This window comes from Lissotriton vulgaris, chromosome 2_1 (assembly GCF_964263255.1).
Source record: "Lissotriton vulgaris chromosome 2_1, aLisVul1.2, whole genome shotgun sequence".
NCBI classification, from domain to species: domain Eukaryota; kingdom Metazoa; phylum Chordata; class Amphibia; order Caudata; family Salamandridae; genus Lissotriton; species Lissotriton vulgaris.
This window is the reverse complement of record NC_141687.1, coordinates 110,007,733-110,025,018: the sequence shown is the minus strand read 5'-3', so window position 1 is coordinate 110,025,018 and position 17,286 is coordinate 110,007,733. Positions and strand designations below refer to the sequence as shown.

At 43.9% G+C, this 17,286-nt stretch overlaps 1 protein-coding gene across 1 annotated transcript in view; it reads left to right on the top strand.

The window, feature by feature from the left end:
• Positions 1-17,286, top strand: part of PITPNM3 (PITPNM family member 3) — a 1,845,859-nt gene that overhangs the window by 1,527,915 nt on the left and 300,658 nt on the right. The window lies entirely within an intron of this gene.

The following is a 17,286-nucleotide window of genomic DNA, read 5'->3' as shown; positions in this document are numbered from 1 at the left end:
CGCAGTTGGAGATCCAAGTGTGAAGTCCTCTGGCTGCGCTGTTTGCGTCGGATGCCCAGGTGTGGTCGTCTCGGGTGAGGGTGGAGTTAAGTTGCTCGTTGGTAACCTTGCACCAGTTCCTTCATGGTGGGTGTGGGGCAGGTTTGGGTGCCTTGAGTTTGTCGACGGTGAAGTGCATGCAGTGGCGGGTGGTCCATGCCATTTGCCTTGTGTGAACGTTGTTTCCTGTGGCGAAGATGGGGTTGAGGGTGTATCCTGCTCTGTGGGTTGGTATGGTGACGAGTTGTCGGTGAGGTTATCACAGAGTTGGCGGTGGAGGTCGAGTGGTGGTCCTTGGGGTTGTTGAGGTGGAACTTCTGGTCTCCAATGAGTATGTAGTTTATTGAGGCAATGGCGTGGGGTGCGATGAAATCGGTGATGGTGGTGGCGAAGTGTGTCTGTGGGCCGGGTGGCCTGTAGACGAGGGTCCCTCAGAGTGTGGCATTGGGGCTGGTCTGGATCTGGAAGTGCAGGTGTTCGGTGTCCTGTTGATTTCAGGGGCGGAGGAGGCGTTGATCCAGGTTTCCGTGAAGAAGGCGATGTTGGGTGAGAGAGAGTCGAGTAGGTTACAGATTTCCATGGCGTGTTTGTGTACGGAGTGCACATTAAGGAGGATGCATCTTAGGGTGTTGCCGGTGCTGGCGTTGGGGGTGTTGGAGGCCGGGTGTGGTGAAGGTCTGGTGACAGTGGAGGCAGGAGAACAGGCCATGGGTTGTGTTCAGCGAGGCCTGCTGGCAGTCTCTGAGTCTTCCGGGGTTGAGTGCGAAGAGGGTGGTAGTGTTGTAGTGGCGGATGGTCGGACATCCCGGATTCCTGGCGCAGGTGCAGGACCACACTCCAGAGCATGACTAATTCCTCCAAAGTGTGGTATAATCTTCTCTCAGAAAGCACTAATCCTCCAAAACACAGTATGTCTGACATCTCAGCAGTGGAGCATGAACTAGTTAAATCAACCTTCAGCATGGCTCAATTCCATAGCTCTCCCCCTTACCATCTGCAAACTCTTGCATTAGGCCTGCTGTCTGGCTGGGTCAGAGGGGTTTGGGTGTAGATGGACCTTGCATTTCCAGCCTGTCCTATGCCCCTATGAAAGTTCATGCTTTATGGCCCCCCTGCTCAGACATTCCTGTGTGGTAGAGCTCTGTCTACCAGGTAGCATCTCCGTGGGTGAGACACTTATCCAAAGCAGCCTGGTTAGTCCTGTTAACTTTGACTAATCAAGGAAGAGGGCAGGAAGGCTGAATTTGACTTACATACAAGAAATTCTTATATACCTTATTTTCTGTATACTTTAGGATAAATTCAACAGTGGCATATTATTACATTTATCAATACAATTCTCCTAAGTCATTTAATGTTATTTTCTTTGAATTCCTAGCCATATTTATGCATTCATAAACTATTGCCTTGTTATCCTATCGGATAGGCGTCTGCAAACAAACTGAAATGTGCAATTTCTCCATCATAAGGGCAGATAAAACATATTTTATAAGACCCCTTCTTATAGTCACAGAAAACCCCTCCCCCACCTCTAGGAGACCTAGGGGAGACTAGGGGTCCTGAATATGGAATTAAAAATGTGAAGAAATTTGAAAATGAAGACAACACATTTTGGACCAGATTTACAAACACTTTGCGTCGGGTTTGTGTTAATATTTGTATACGTAAGCTTGACACATCACAGCGCAATGCTCATCTTGAGTTACTTCGCATTAAGGAGGGCATTCCATGTGTGGGTATAGGTTTTCCTGTCCATCCATCTATGACTTTTGAAACATCCATATCTACAAAGACTTGTAGGCATGGATTTACAACAAAATCCTGTTCCTTCCTGAGCCTGGGATAACAAGGACATTTGTTTATATTTTTGCTTGTTTTTACCTCTTTGTATGTGTCCTGCACTTTGCAGCATGCATACAAAGAGGAAATTGCCTTGCAGCATAGTCTTTGTGCAGGCAGGAGCCAGTCGCGGCCGGTGCAGGTAAGCCCGGTTGGGCAGTGGAGTGGGGCGGGGGGAGTCGACAGATGACAGAATATCTTTTAGTTATTTATTTAATTTTACCTATTTGCTGTCTGTCAACTTCCTCGCCACCCCAACCCCCCAAAACCCCACTGCGCTTACATGCGCCTGCTGCCACTGGCACAAACGCCTTTCTGCACAAAATCTATACAGGCAGAAAGCAGATACCCTTGCACTGTGATGCAAGGTTGCTACAAGCAATACACCCGCACCAAATGTTTTATTTTTTTATGCACAAACTCTAGTCTACACACCTCGTCGTATCAGAGGCTGCAGGGGACTGCTTTACACCCAATAAAGCCATAAGTATGACAAAACACAGAAAAGGAAATCATGATTTTCAATATTGCTTGACATCATAGCAAAGATGTCCTCTATCTTTCCCAAGTAATCGTGCTACACTGCTAACTGGGGGATGAGGTAATCAAAGCGATTCCAAAGAGAAGATAGATTATGAAGCGCACCAGAACCATCTAGTCCTGCCACCATGCAGTTTTGCCAGTCGTGCATTACTCATAGAAGTGATATAGTGGAGTATTTCTCCGAGCAGTACACCACTAAATGTAGTTAGTTTTCATGGGAGCAGTCTAGTCGGAACAACTCATAGTGTCAACATTAGGTGGTGTATTGCAGAAATGTCTTCAATTCAAACTCCCGTTGTGTGGAATTTATAGAAAATGACGTTCCGGTGGCGCAAGGGGCTTGTAAATAAGCCCCAGTCTGTTTTGCTTTGAAATAAATCAGTCATCCGTTTTTGGATTACACACAACTGCGGATTGAACTGCAGCATTTACAGTGGTTTAATTTCTTCCTCCTCCTCTTATACTTCATTAATGTTGTAAAAGTGGGCTCATTTCTCATCATTTTGAATTTGCCTCCACCCACAATTCATTTTCTTTTTCTTTTTTATTTAGGTAGCTTCTTTCTTTTTTTTTAGCACTAGTCTGCTCAGTTTTTTCGTCCTCAAGAGCGTGTAGGTTTTCCATGGAAATTCCGCTCGGTGGCCACAATCCAGCTTAAACCATGTGGGTGCACAGTGTGTTCACATCTGAGGATACAGTCAGTCACCAGCGTCTCTTCTCTTCCAATAGGCTTCACACACAGCAGTAGGCATTGCACTGTTATCACAAAGTCTGTTATGAAGTTTTGTGCAGCTACCTACATCATTATCATATCATATGAAATCTTTACTGATTTCATAAATAACATTTCACAATTGCCTTATTAACCTTCTTACTTTCTTAAATTTACTTAAAAGTGCACCATTTGCTCACTCAGATTGCACATTTTTTGAATGGGGAGAACGCCCCCGGAATCCCACATTATGACAGTTGGGTTCGCTCGCAACACCTCGCTCATCCCGAAATTTTACACCCTACCACTTTCAAATATCACCAGCCGCCACTGGGTGCTGTTCTGCCTTCTCCCATTCACACAGCGCAGCAGCTACACTTGTTACATTGCTTTGCGTGATTTATTTGTAAATTTGGGCCGAAGATGGTATGCCTACGCTGAATGGTGACTGCAAGTGTAAATACAGTAATGATATTTTAGTTTGGCGATTGATAGCTTCAACTGAAGCACTGGTATGCGCTGACAAAAACAGAGGATGCGTTAGGAGCAAAAAATACAAAGTGATATGCTAGAGTCTAGCAGCCACTCCATCTTTCAGAAATAAAAGTAACTTTTGAAAAGCTCCAACTTTCCCATTAAAACAAAAATTTGATTTTAAATTTTTTTGAGGGAAATAAATAAAACATATCATAAATTATTGTGGATGTGTCTGAAGTATACTTATTTTTTGTAATTTATTTATTGTTTTGAGGTTCAAATTGTCTGCCCTAGCCTGGTTAAAATCGTTCATCTCCGAACGTACCCAATCGGTTCGCTTAGGCTCCTTTTCTGCCGCCAAGGTCAAGTCTTTCTGTGGGGTGCCCCAGGGCTCCTCACTATCCCCCTTGTTGTTCAACCTATACATGCGGCCCCTCCTCTTTGCCCTAAGTAAGCATAAAGTCACTGCATACAACTATGCAGATGACTTACAGCTTATCTTTGTCCTCAACTCCCCTAACGCGGTGGAGGACTTCCAAGCCACCATGACCCTAATTCAGAGCTGGATGTCCTCAAACCACCTCAAACTAAACCCAGGGAAAACTGAGTTGATCCTGCCCGGCAAGAGCGAAATTAGTTGGAGCCCTAACTTCTGGCCATCGGACATGGGCCTCCCCCCTAAAAAATCTTCCACTGTGAAAAGCCTAGGGATAACCATCAACGAGGACCTCTCGCTAAAATCCCAAATTGGCACCGTGGTCTCCTCTGGATTTTTCCAATTAAGGAAAATCAGGAAAATCGCCCATTTCCTCACTCCCTCCGCCTTAATCCAGGTGGTAATGGCCCTGGTACTCTCCCATATTGACTTTTCCAACAGTCTATACCTAGGCCTACCCGTAGGACAACTCAAGAGACTACAGTACCTGCAGAATCAGGCCGCCAGGCTGATCTGCAAAGTACCCAAATGGGAACCTATCAAACCAGGCCTCGAGAGTTTGCACTGGCTCCCTGTGGCTCAAAGAACCGAATTTAAAGCCGGATGCATTATCTTTAAGGCTCTGCAAGGCAAAGGACCCCTATTTATCAGACAGCTGATCGGTAGATACGTCCCCCCACGGAACCTAAGATCTGCCCACAAAGATCTTCTAGAAGTTCCTCGTTTCAAGAAAAAACGACAAGGCGGCAGCTGCTTTCACTTCCTTGCAGCCACCCTATGGAACTCTTTACCTCTTGCCCTCAGACAGAGTAGAGACCTTCTTGCCTTCAGAAAGGCCTTTAAAACACATCTCTTCATACAAGCTTACCCGAAATAACTCCTCCGCCAGACTCTCCTCCTGTTATGTTTTTTATCTTACCAGCGCCAAGAAGCCCTCGGGCGTACGCGCGCTTTATAAATTGCCAATAACATAACATAACATAACATAAAAGTTGCTCAGGCTGCAGTCCGCGCTTTCAGTAATGATTCACTGAAGGTTCACAGAAGACAAAAGGTAAACAACCTCAGATCTATAGCATTACCTTTAAAGTAGGGGTGGGTCGAATTTCAACTACCCGGGAGTAATCAAAGACATTTTGGTAATTCCTGTGTTACTCGTAGTAGCAGAATTACTGAAATTAACGTGATTACGCCCGCTTCCATAACTAAGAGTAATTTGGGGGAAAATAATCCTACTGCGAGAGCACATTTAGCGAGCGCAAGCGGCTGCTTGTTCTGCTGTTAAGGTTCAGTTACATTAAGCACTATAGGCCAGATGTAGGAAAAATAGATTTACCGATTTTTAATTACCAAATTTTACCGATTCGGTAATTAAAAATCGGTAAATCTAAGGGCTGGATATGTAGGTATTCCAGGGGCCCGATGTAGGTGGCCAATACCGGTCGGAAACGGCCGAATTCGGCCGTTTCCGACCGGTATTTGGCCTTTTGAGATGTAGGGGACCTTTTATTGTCTGAATCGGTATTTTACCAATTCGGTAAAATTACCGAATTTGAAAAATACCGATTCGGTAAGTTTACCGAATTGTAAAATTCGGGATGTAGGTGGGACTACTTTCAGTCCCACAGGCCCTTCAGATTCGGTATTTTAACACCCAAACCAATTGGGTGTTAAAATACCGAATCCAGGTGTGCATGCACATGTGTGCATGCACACCTATGCCATGTGACAGGCATACTGCCCTTAGGGCATGTATGCCTGCCACATGGCGCCCACGCCTGTATTGGGGGTGCCAGAGGGTGTCAAAGTGACACCCCCTGCACCCTTGATGGATTCGGTATTTACCGAATCGGTAAATACCGATTTTTACCGATTCGGTAATCATAACATCTGGATTACCTACATTTCCCCCCCTCCAATTTACCACTTCTGAAATACCGAATCGGTATGATTCGGTATTTCAGAAGTGGTAAAGTGGAGTTTACCTACATCGGGCCCCAGATGTGCTGGAATACCGAATCGGAAGAAATCGGTAATTACCGATTCGGTAAATACCGAATCGGTAATGCCCATTCATTCCTATGGGCTTTGAAGCCCATAGGAATGAATGGGCATTACCGATTCGGTATTTACCAAATCGGTAATTACCGATTTTCACAAGGGTGCAGGGGGTGTCACTTTGATACCCTCTGGCACCCCCAAAAGAGGCTCGGGTGCCATGTGGCAGGCATACATGCCCTAAGGGCAGGTTTGCCTGTCACATGGCATAGGTATGCATGCACACATGTGCATGCACACCGGAATCGGTATTTTACCATCAAATTGGATTTGATGGTAAAATACCGATTCGGTAAGGCCTCTGGGACTCTGAAGAGTCCCACCTACATCTGGGTGCCTCAGAATCGGTAAAATTACCGAGTTTTTATTTTACCGAATCGGTAAAATTACCGATTCGGTAATGTTACCGGTTCGGTAAAATAATGCCCCCTACATACCTGTTACCCATTTACCGATCAGTAACGGCCAAAATCGGCCGTTACCGCTCGGTAAATGGCCTCAAACGGCCACCTACATCTGGCCCTATTTTCTTAACGCAAAATGCATCCTCGCGCCTATTTTTGATGAGAGGGCACATTTTGAGTTAAGAAACTAGCATTAAAGGCCAGGAGTAAATTGGGTGTAAATCCCTAAATACATATTTTGAGAACGAGAGTGGCTGCTCGCTATTCCTGTTCTTTTGCAATAAGTAATATTTATTATTTTTGGATAAATCTTGTGATTACGGTATACCGAATTATGCGGGTTGCAACCACCCCTACTTCAACAAAAGTTTAGTTCCATTCATCTTTTAGCATCCAGAGTGCTCTGAAGTGGCTATTAGCGGTTTTATAACTTTGTAACAAATATACAAATAATCCTGGCCTCTGTACTCTGAAAAATAGAAGTATAAAATGCAAAAAGTAATATTCATATACAATGAATTAATGCAAAATATCCCTCCCTCTCTTTGGTTAGCCTACGGGGGAGAAACAGATATGCAACCTTCCTATGAAAAATGGTGATTTCTAAAACGCGTTCTGTAAAATGTAATTATCTCTTTATTAGGGAGGGAGATTGAGTCATGGAGATAAAACTGGACAATTTACCGCCCTGCTTAGACACAGCTGTTTCACAGTCAAACAAGAACCGCTGTCTGTAAATATTACCAATTTGACTATTACCAACAGCACACTGTATTAATTAGATTTAAATAGCCCTTGGTTCTCTGCATTTATATTTTCAATGCTGCTGTCATTTTTTTTCCCAAACGAATTGGCAATTAAATGCAAATCTGTCACTGATTTTGTCTTTAGTCCATTAACGCACCTCATTGATTGCCTCCCTTGTGTTCCTGCAACTTTGTCCTTGTTTTATTTCCAATCTAATGCTTTGAGAGATAATTGAGGCTTCATTAAAAGAATTTCTGCAATGCGAGCTCTTCTAAAACATTTTTCTTTAAATGTCATTATTGGGGTGAGAATCTAGGAGGTGCAGAATTTTGACGCCAGAAAACACGGTCAACTGTTGGATGTATGACGTTAGAACGCATACATTTACAACGCGTACCTTTACAACGCGTTAGTAACAACGAAAGTTGTTACCACGCATTGCGCTGGGGGGGCACAAAATTGACAATTTAATTTACTATTCCAACACCAGTCCCCGTGGATAGTAGGGAAGGTGTTGGGATAGTAAATTAAATCATTTACTATCCTTGAGCGCCCCCCAGTGCAATGCGTGGTAACAACTTTCGTTGTTACGACCGCGTTGTAAAGGTATTCCGTTGTAATGCTTGCGTTCTAAACGATGCATACCTCAACGGTTATGTGCCACAAGCTTTACCTATCTGGATTGTGATAGTGCTTGTTTTATGAGTTTTTATGTGAGCATATCTTTAAAAAAATATTTTCGCTAGAGCTTTGGCTGTGAGGTGGGTGTCACCAGTCTTGAACAAGATCATTTACAGAATATTTGAATATTTATTCATTTATTCACAACATTTATAGAGCGCACTGTCACCATACTGGTATCCTGGCGCTAAGGCGTCTTCCGGGACTAAGAAAGAAGACCGTTGCAGCTAAAAGTGCGCTAAAATGTGAAGCGGGGGTAATTTAGGGAGGAGCCAAGCTTTTAGGGCTTTTCTAAAGTGCAATAGACCAGACAAGGATCTAAAGAGGGCAGGTAGCTGATTCCAAAGCTTGGATTCTCTGACCATAAAAGCTCACCCACCTTGTCGTGTCCTCCTTAATTTAGCAATACAGACAAAATGAGCCGTGTGGAGCAGAGGCATCTCCCTGCGGAGTATCTTTTTATACTCGGTTTTATCCCTGTTAAATTTGAGTTCAGCCAGCTGATGATGTCATTCATGCAATTATGAAAAGTGTTGACAGCAGCCGTCTGCCTGCTGTGGAATGACAAAATTAGTTGAGTGACATCAGCAGTAGCGGTCGGTGGTGGGAGTAGCTGCCGGGCGGTGACGTGGGGAGGGGCAGGGGAAGGGTGGTGGGTAGCAATCTATGGATTACGGAGGATTACAGGTAAGTAAACACATAAATAAATAAAACAAATTTTGTTGCGCGCACTGCATCGCACTGATCCTCCTCTAAAAGGATGTGGTCTTCAACATACTGAGTCAGTTTTTTCCAACAAAACATTTGAGGGCCTCATTTATGAAAAGTGACACATCGCTGCGAGAAAACAGTGATGCGTCACTTTTCATTGCGCCCTCCTTGTGACACCAATGATGCGTCATATTTACAGTATGACTCATCATGTCGCAAGGAGTTACAGATACGTCAGTATTTCTGATGTATCTCTAGGCACAAAAGTGACGCAACTCTAGCAACGGGTCATTACACATGATCAAGTCCCATGTGAAATGTACCTGCGACAGTCTTATGCCTGCTATGAGGCAGGCGTAAAATATTGATGAATTTGCCTCCTAGAAGTGGCGTAGTGAAATCTTTTAGATTTCACTGCGTCACTTCTATAACCCATTCTTGGGTCGGAATGCCCCCTGCATATATTATACCTGGCGCAGGTATAAGTTGGCGCAAGAGTTTACAAAGATCCTAGATGCTTCACTTTGTAAATATGGTGGAACAAGGCACATTTTTTATTCCTCTGGTGCATCACAAAAAGTGACGCACCGGCAGCACAAAAGTGCGCAAGGACTCATAAATAAGCCCCTCCAATATTTTAGCTGGGTAGGGCAAGTGAGATATTGGCCTGTAGTTGATAAGGGCCAACGGGTTCAGAGAGGATTTTTTCAGAATAGGGGTAACTATGGCCTTTTCCCAAGCCTGATGTACACTGCCAGATTCCAGCAACTGATTGCATAATTGCAATAGAGGCAGGAATAGTTCAATACTTCATCTGGCAGGTCTTTCCAAAACCTAAAGGCAGAGGGTAAAATGGCGAGCCTGACGAAGTGCACATTGCAATAGTTCAGATACCTTCCTCCATTAAGGGTTCAAAGTATTTCAACTTATTCCTGTGAGTTTGCCCATGTAGGTGTTTCAATCTTGGTAAAGATATATATGTATAATCTGTGATTGTTGAACATTTTGAGAGAAGTGCAGGGTGCGCTACAAAATTCGTTTTATTAATTAAATTGTTTACTTACCTTCAATTATCCATACTCCAGTTTTTCGCACCCCCCACCTTGCCCATCCCCTGCCCCGCCTCTGCGCTCCACCCTCCACGGGCCGTGGCTGGTACTGCATGACGGGAAACTGCATTTACAACGCTATCTCCACAACGTGGTGCAAGTACAACGCCGTTGTTAAAACGACCGCATTGTTACCACGTATACCATTACTTCGCAAGTCCTTTCAATGACTTGCTGTAGGGGGCGCATTGGTTTTGGAGTCCAGCCGGCCCTTCAGCAAGTCTTTGTAATGACTTGCAATGTAATGGTATGCGTTCTAACAACGCGGTCGTTCTAACAAACACGTTGTAATGGCATGCGATGTGTTCGTATGCGTTGTAAACAACCATATTCCTGCATGACGCATCCTCGATTTAGGATTTTTTAAATCTCTGCAACCACGATTTAGGGTACTCTTGTTCAGCGGGTATAGCTTGGTCCCTGTACCCAGCTTGCACTCCAGGGCAGTCAGCCTGATTTTGTCCTAGTGCGGCGCGACCAGATACCGACAGTTTGCGCTTTCGGCTTTTAGGCACTATTTTCATTTAAATCTCAAAAATTGCATTTCTCCAGTAGAGTCTACTAATTTGATTTTAGTCATTTTGGTGTCAAATAATTTGTTACATTTTACTCTATTTTTCTAAATTAGTGTGGGATTTTTTTTCGTGTTGTGTTTTCACTTTTCTACTTGAAGTGCTGCATAAATATGGTGCCTCTAAGTTAAGCCTGGCGGCTTAGTGCCTTGCTACCAGAGGGTTAATTAGAGGTTTATTTGGGGTTTGATTGTGTTTCACCCTGAGAGAGATTGGGGTTGCTGCTTGAGTAGAATTCTTCCCTCTCAATCAATAACCCACTGTCCAACACATTGGCTGGTCCACCCTGACGTGCCTTACCGGCCATAGATATCCTTTTCTCAAACAGTATTTCCCATGGAATCTCCCTAATTCCTAAATACAAGGACAATGTGTGCTTTTGCACATATGTACTGTCTTTTGGCAGAGGGCAATTGAACAATAAATACAATTCCGCACTGACTGGAAAAAGCAGCACTTTTGCCAAAAAGAGAATTCATAAAACTTTACCAGAGCTTGCTGGGAACCTCGGGACTGGCACTGCTTGAAATCCACACTTTTGGAAAGTTTTGTCATGTACTAAAAAGAATAAAGTACATTCCAACAAGACAGGAAATCTCTAACCCTATTTTTTATATATTTCTTTCAGTTGGGCCAAAGTGTTCTATTTGATGATTAGATGGAGATTTATGCGGGCAATAAAGAGTTCTGGGGTTCTAACAATGTAAAAAAAAATCTGGATGAATCCGAAATGTGAGTTGAATATATGCTGAAAATGATGACCATTTTCAACAGGGAGTTGTCTTAAAACTCTAAGGGCCAGATGTAGGAAGCCTAAATCCGGTCGGTAACGGACAAAATTATCGAATTTCAGCCGTTACCGACCGGAATTAGGGTTTTCATATGTATGGGCCTAAATTAAGGATTCGGTAATTTACCGAATCGGTAATTTAAGGAATCAGTAAATTACCGAATTCTTAAATACCGTTTCGGTAAATTACCGAATCCTGAAATGTAGGGAGCACTCAAATGAGTGATTTTCCCAGTTTAGGATTCATTATTTACCACCAACTCCAAGTTGCTGGTACATTTCGAAAACCTTAAAAAATGCAAATTTATGCAAATGATAACAGTGCCATTTGGCAGACATGCATGCCCTTAGGGCATGTATGTGTGCCACATGTGCACCAATACACAATTCATGGGTGCAACAGGGTGTCAAAGTGACATTCTGCCACCCTTCAATGTTTCCCCCCTTTTACCGAATCGGTTTTAACAATTCGGTATTCCCATTCATTCCTATGGGCTTTGAGGCCCATAGGAATGAATGTAAATACCGAATCGGTAATTTACCGATAATTTACGGTAATTATACTGATTCGGTATTTACCGAATTTTACAGATTCAATAAAATGTACTGAATGTATACCTGCACAGCATTTACCGGTTCTGAAATACCGAATCAGTATAATTCTGTATTTTAGAATCGGTAAATGCTGATTATCTACATCTGGCCCTAAATCATTGGAACCGGTTTTAGTTGTAGGAGTACACCTCCAATGGAGATTTTCATTTGAATACATGCTGTTCCCCGATGAAGGCATGGTTTTTATTATCTAAACATAGAGAGGGACTAGGAGTGCTTTAAGGTCCAGCATACAGGTTCCATTGGATAATATGTAATTGAAGAGGTGTGCAGTTCCTCCGGGGAGGGAAGGAAGAGAGGATCTAGATCAGGGAAACTGAGATACAGATCAGGGAATTGCGCAGAAGCAAGAGCCCTCACTAGGCTGTGTGGGTGTCGTTATCATCGGGCAGCTCCACGTTGGAGCGGCGCTGCAATACCCAATGGACCCCTCAAGGGGGCTCTTTACCAGAGGTCTTTTGAGAAAGAGATGTTGATGTGAGGTGTAGGGTGGAGGTGCTCTGGGTGTAGAATGGTGTAATATGAATTAGTGGTTTTCATGGTTTTTATTAGGTCTCGGTTGACAGCGCAGATGTCTGCAAGGCCTAGTTCTAACAATGTACAGAGGGGCATATTATCAAGGGTGGCGATAGGGAATTTTCGCCGCTTTAGCAGTTAGCAACAGCTTTTAGGTGATAGCGAGCGGTTTGGGGCCCGCTTTGCATGCAAAGTGGGCGTACCCAAACTGTTAGCGACTGAAAACAGTCGCTAACATCGCAATCGCCTATTTGCAAGGCAGGCATAGTGATGGAAATATTCGCGCTAAGCGCGAATATCTCCAAATACTAACACCTGCCCAGACCAGTTCTTAGCCATGTTATCCAATGGGAGGTGGATAACATGGCTAAGAGCATTTTGTCGCTAATGCGTGCATATTGCTGTATTCTCAGCAATATTCACGCAGTACGCCGCTATCGCCGGAAAATGTATCGCTTTGGAGATGAACGTTGCTAATAGCACGTTATCTCAGCGATAAATTCCGGCGATGCTCAGCAATAAAAAAATCGCCGCTAAGCCTATTTAGCGTTAAATATCGCTACTTGTTGGTAATATGCCCCATGAAGTGGGATTTGGGTCACCTCATGTCAACCACTGACTTATCTGAGTCTGCAATGGCTTGAGGCATTGGAACACAAATATTTAAACACATTAGAGGAGCCTTTCTCTGTCACCCTCGTATCACTGTTTGCTTGGATGTATTGCAAGGTGCAATGGGCTATTTCACATCTAAAAAGTACGATCAATCATCAAACGTTTTTTTACATTCAGTTTCTTATCTCATAAATGCATTGTAAACATGTAAACAGAAGGAAATCGTTTCAACTGCAGCCGGCATTTTTCAATGTTTTTTTCATGACTCAATGCAAAATATAACTGTGGTCACAAGCCATTGATCAGTCGCGGTTTTATTTTTGAAAGCAGCATAGACTCAGTTAAGTGCTCGGCTGCTTACAAAAATGTTTCCTATATTGGAATACAAGCACGAGATGAGTGTCTGCTGAGCCTTGCAGGCCACTATCCATACGTTTGTAGCCAATCAGAGAGGGTTGCAAGTAGCGGCCTGCCTCATTAATATGCATCAGACAGCCCATTCTGCAACTTCCAGCTCTGGAGATTTTGTAATGTGACTTATTAGAACATAGGTCAGATCGCAAAAAGTTAGTTCTCAAATTGTTATCGTTTTTTATGACCATCCGTACATTTCCCTGCATTTTAAATGAAATTAATTTGTACTTGTAAAGCGCACTGATGCCCCAGCAAAGTGGTGTCCTGGCGCTGTACTCATACTGACTTGGAACCCTTCTTGGGTTTTCCCTGTGAAATGTCCACTCCTGGGCACCCCAAAGTGAAGCCAGGCATCCAAGCACTGTTGGGGCCGTTGTAGAGATTAAGCAAGCTATTGCCCAGAGTGGGAATCCATGATTAGAATAGGCACCAAGGCGAGAATTATCAGGTCCAAGGAAATTGAGCCCAAGACCCGCCGAGGCGGAAATTGAACTCTGGTTCCAGACCAGACCTCTGCATCAGGGTTTGGCGCTCTAACCATTGAGCCACATTTCTCTTGAAGGAACTGCAATGCAGGGAAATCTATCAATGACTCCCATACAGGGAGAAAACTCCCTATGCATCAGGGCCCTTGTCTGTTTACACAAACTCCTCTTTGGGAAACAACAGAAGTGCCAAGTGGGGCAGAAATAATAGGATATCTTTTCACTGAGCGTACAGCAAGGCTGCGCTGCTAGTGTTACCAGTACTACCAGTGCTGCGGTTGCAATGGAAGCTGAGAGACACCCACCAAGTTTAGTGGGTGGTACTCCACCTGGGGAGCAGAGTTTATGGCCTCTGCTGGCCAGTGAGGTTAGGGGTGGCCAGCCGTTCAGTTAAAGGGTCTAGTTTACGCTTTTGTGTCCTAATTAATCTCTGTTATTATCAAGATAGGTGTATGTAAAGAATGTCAATCTCTCTAGCCATTTATCTCAAGCAATGAGTTTCTGGATTTTTTATAGACATCACTATAATGAGTGTTATCAGCTCAATTATGGTTTTTATTACAATGTGTATTTAATTATATATGCACACCCATAGAAGGATGGGTGAATATTTCAAACAGAGATGCTTTGCGTGAGAATAAATCCCACATACGGCAGGTAACAGGTGGTTGAATCATAGGGCGCTACTTTACTAAGGCAACTGTAGGCATCTGTCTTTCTGCACGGCCACAAGAGGGCACCACCAGATTTTAGCAGACTCAAAATGGCATTGCGGTTGTTGGGATTGGAGCGCTCAATGGCAACATTCAATTGTTCTTGTGTCTCTGAAAATCATTGCACAACAGCTATTGGCACCCGCCAAACAATCCTGGTATTGGAATTGATGGTTGAAACGAAATGAATGAAAATACTAAATGAATTTAACCGAAATGCATTTGTGGCTTCATACACTGACATGTTGTCATGTTGACGCATGTAAGTGGGTTGAGGGCCAGTAGTGCAGCATAGGCCCTAATGAAAGGAAAACAGACTCCATCATCCACTGGTTGAGTACTAAAAAGGCACCCTTGATTGGGTGGTGGTGTCCCCCTCACAACAAGCTGCCCTGGTGGCACTGTTTCTGCTTCACTTATCAGGGCTGAGTGGAACCTTTCCAGACAATTTTATAGAACTCAGATCTCAACCATGAGGCTGGTCCTTCTCTGATTTCATAGTGTCACCTAGTGCTGGTTAAGCTTATCGGTCTTATCGAGAATATAGCACTAATTCTGCTTTCAAAATATATAAATGGATTTAGCTGTGGTAGCATAAGGCCCTAAAAAATAGTGGGGGTGGGGCATAAAGCCCCAGAAAGCTCCTCCTGCTGGCGGCCCTGGCTGCTTACTCAGTCGAGGAGAGTGACTGAGGGGCATATTATCAAGGCGGGCGATATGAGATTATCGCCGCTTTAGAGGCCGTTGTCGGCCGAAAAGCGGCGATAATTCTATCGCCCTATTAGCAGGCTGTCGCTAACAGCAGTAAGCGACAGTTTGTAGGCGATAGCAACCGATTTGGTGCCCGCTTTGCATGTCAGCGATATTTATCGCTAATGACATGCAAAGTGGGCGTACCCAACCTGTTAGCGACTGAAAGCAGTCGCTAAAATCGCTATCGCCTATTATCAACGCAGGCGTAGCAATGAAAAAATTCACGCTAAGCGCGAATATCGCCAAAACCTAACACCTGCTCTGACCACTTCTTAACCTGTATATCCAATGGGAGGTGGATATTCAGGATAAGACCCCATTAGCGATAATGCCTGAATATCGCTGGATTCCCAGCGATATTCCCTCATTGCGCCGCTATCGCCGGATATTTTATCGCTTTAGAGATAAACGTTGCTAATGCACGTTATCTCTGCGATAAAATCCGGCGATGCGCGGCGTTAAAAAAAATATCGCTAAGTCCATTTAGCGATAAATATCGCTAGTTGTTGATAATATGCCCCTGAGTTCGGTCAATTTGGGTTTGAGAGACTCCTGGTGAAAAATGTGCTTTGAGCTCAATCGTGAGCGCCAATTTAGGGAAATCAGCCCTGCAAACCAATGGGAAAGACCTCCAGTGTAGCAAACTGAGTAGGGACGAGCGAAAGCAAAGTAATGAGGATCAAGGTTTCATTCCATTGAGGAGGTAAAGGACGGCAAAGTGCTGTGGTCAGGATGCTGGATGGCAAGAGTTTTCCCTAAGTAAATTTTATATAAACCATGATTTTCCTTTAGGATCCATATTAGGTATTTAAACTAGGCTCTGGAACTGGTAGAAAGTCGTAAGGGAGGTAGATGGTGGGAAGGTGGACTTCTGTCTAGGATAACAGAAGAGTATGCAGGTTCCAAAATGAGCAATTTCATCAAAGGGAGGGAAGTCCCAAAGCCAGACCTATTAAGGAGTGAGAAGGCACAAACCGGGAGTCCATTCAGCACACGCTTGCAGTACTCTAACATAACATTGACAAGTGTGTTTATGAAGAACTTCTTGGTACTGAATTGATATTGGGGTCACATTTTTCTGATGTTAAATAACTAATGTCTGAAAAGAGCAATGTTTATATGAAATTTGGGGGATGTGATAATATAAAGGGACTTATTTACAAGCCATTGCGCCGACGGTGTGTCACTTTTAATATGGGAAAAAGTGGTGCACCGGTGGCGCAAGGGGCTTGTAAATATGCATGAGTTCTCAGACTGCCTGTTCTACGTCAGTACCCCTCTCCGTACCACCAGCACAAGACAATTGCATGCAAGTAGGGAGGGTGGAAGTGGGAACTCCAGTCCAGTCCCATATGATCCTGTGCTTCTGACGCAATCACTTCTGGTGCCAGTGGCTGTGCGGATAGTTCAGAAGCCCTGAAGCTGATCTGTCTCATCAGAGCTTGAACATTCAGGGCCTGGATGGACTGGTAAGGCCTAAGCTTCACCTGGATCCTGAGTCTTGGCCGGGTGGACCAGCCCTCATCTAGACAGCCTTTCCCTTTCACTCCACGTGGAAGAACGCATTTCAGTAACTGCTGCTGGGCAGTGAGGGTGACCGTGTGTGACACTTTGGGTTATTGGCTGCTGTCGGTGTGAACCCTGCTCAAACAGCAGCCACATTCCTTGTGAGGGTGAACCACTGTAAGTCAATTAATGAACCTGTGCTTAACTCTCTGGTAGCTTGGCACAAAAGCATATTTTAGAAGCAATGTGTAAAGTATGTATGCAGCATTTAAACAGCAATAAAGTGAAAACATCAGAAAAATCCCACACTAATTTAGAAAAATTGAGTGCATTTTAATAAAATTTTGACACCAAAACAACTAAAAATACATTCAATAAAACCAGAGATATGAATCTTGAAAATTTAAACGAGAAATAGTGCCTACAAGATCAAAGCGCCAACTGCAGACATCTACTCACGCGAGGCCAGACGAAGTCAAAAGCTATGGCTAACCTTAATGGAGCGTGGTTCGAATACATGAAGTGGATTGGGTCCGATGTCACTTACCTAC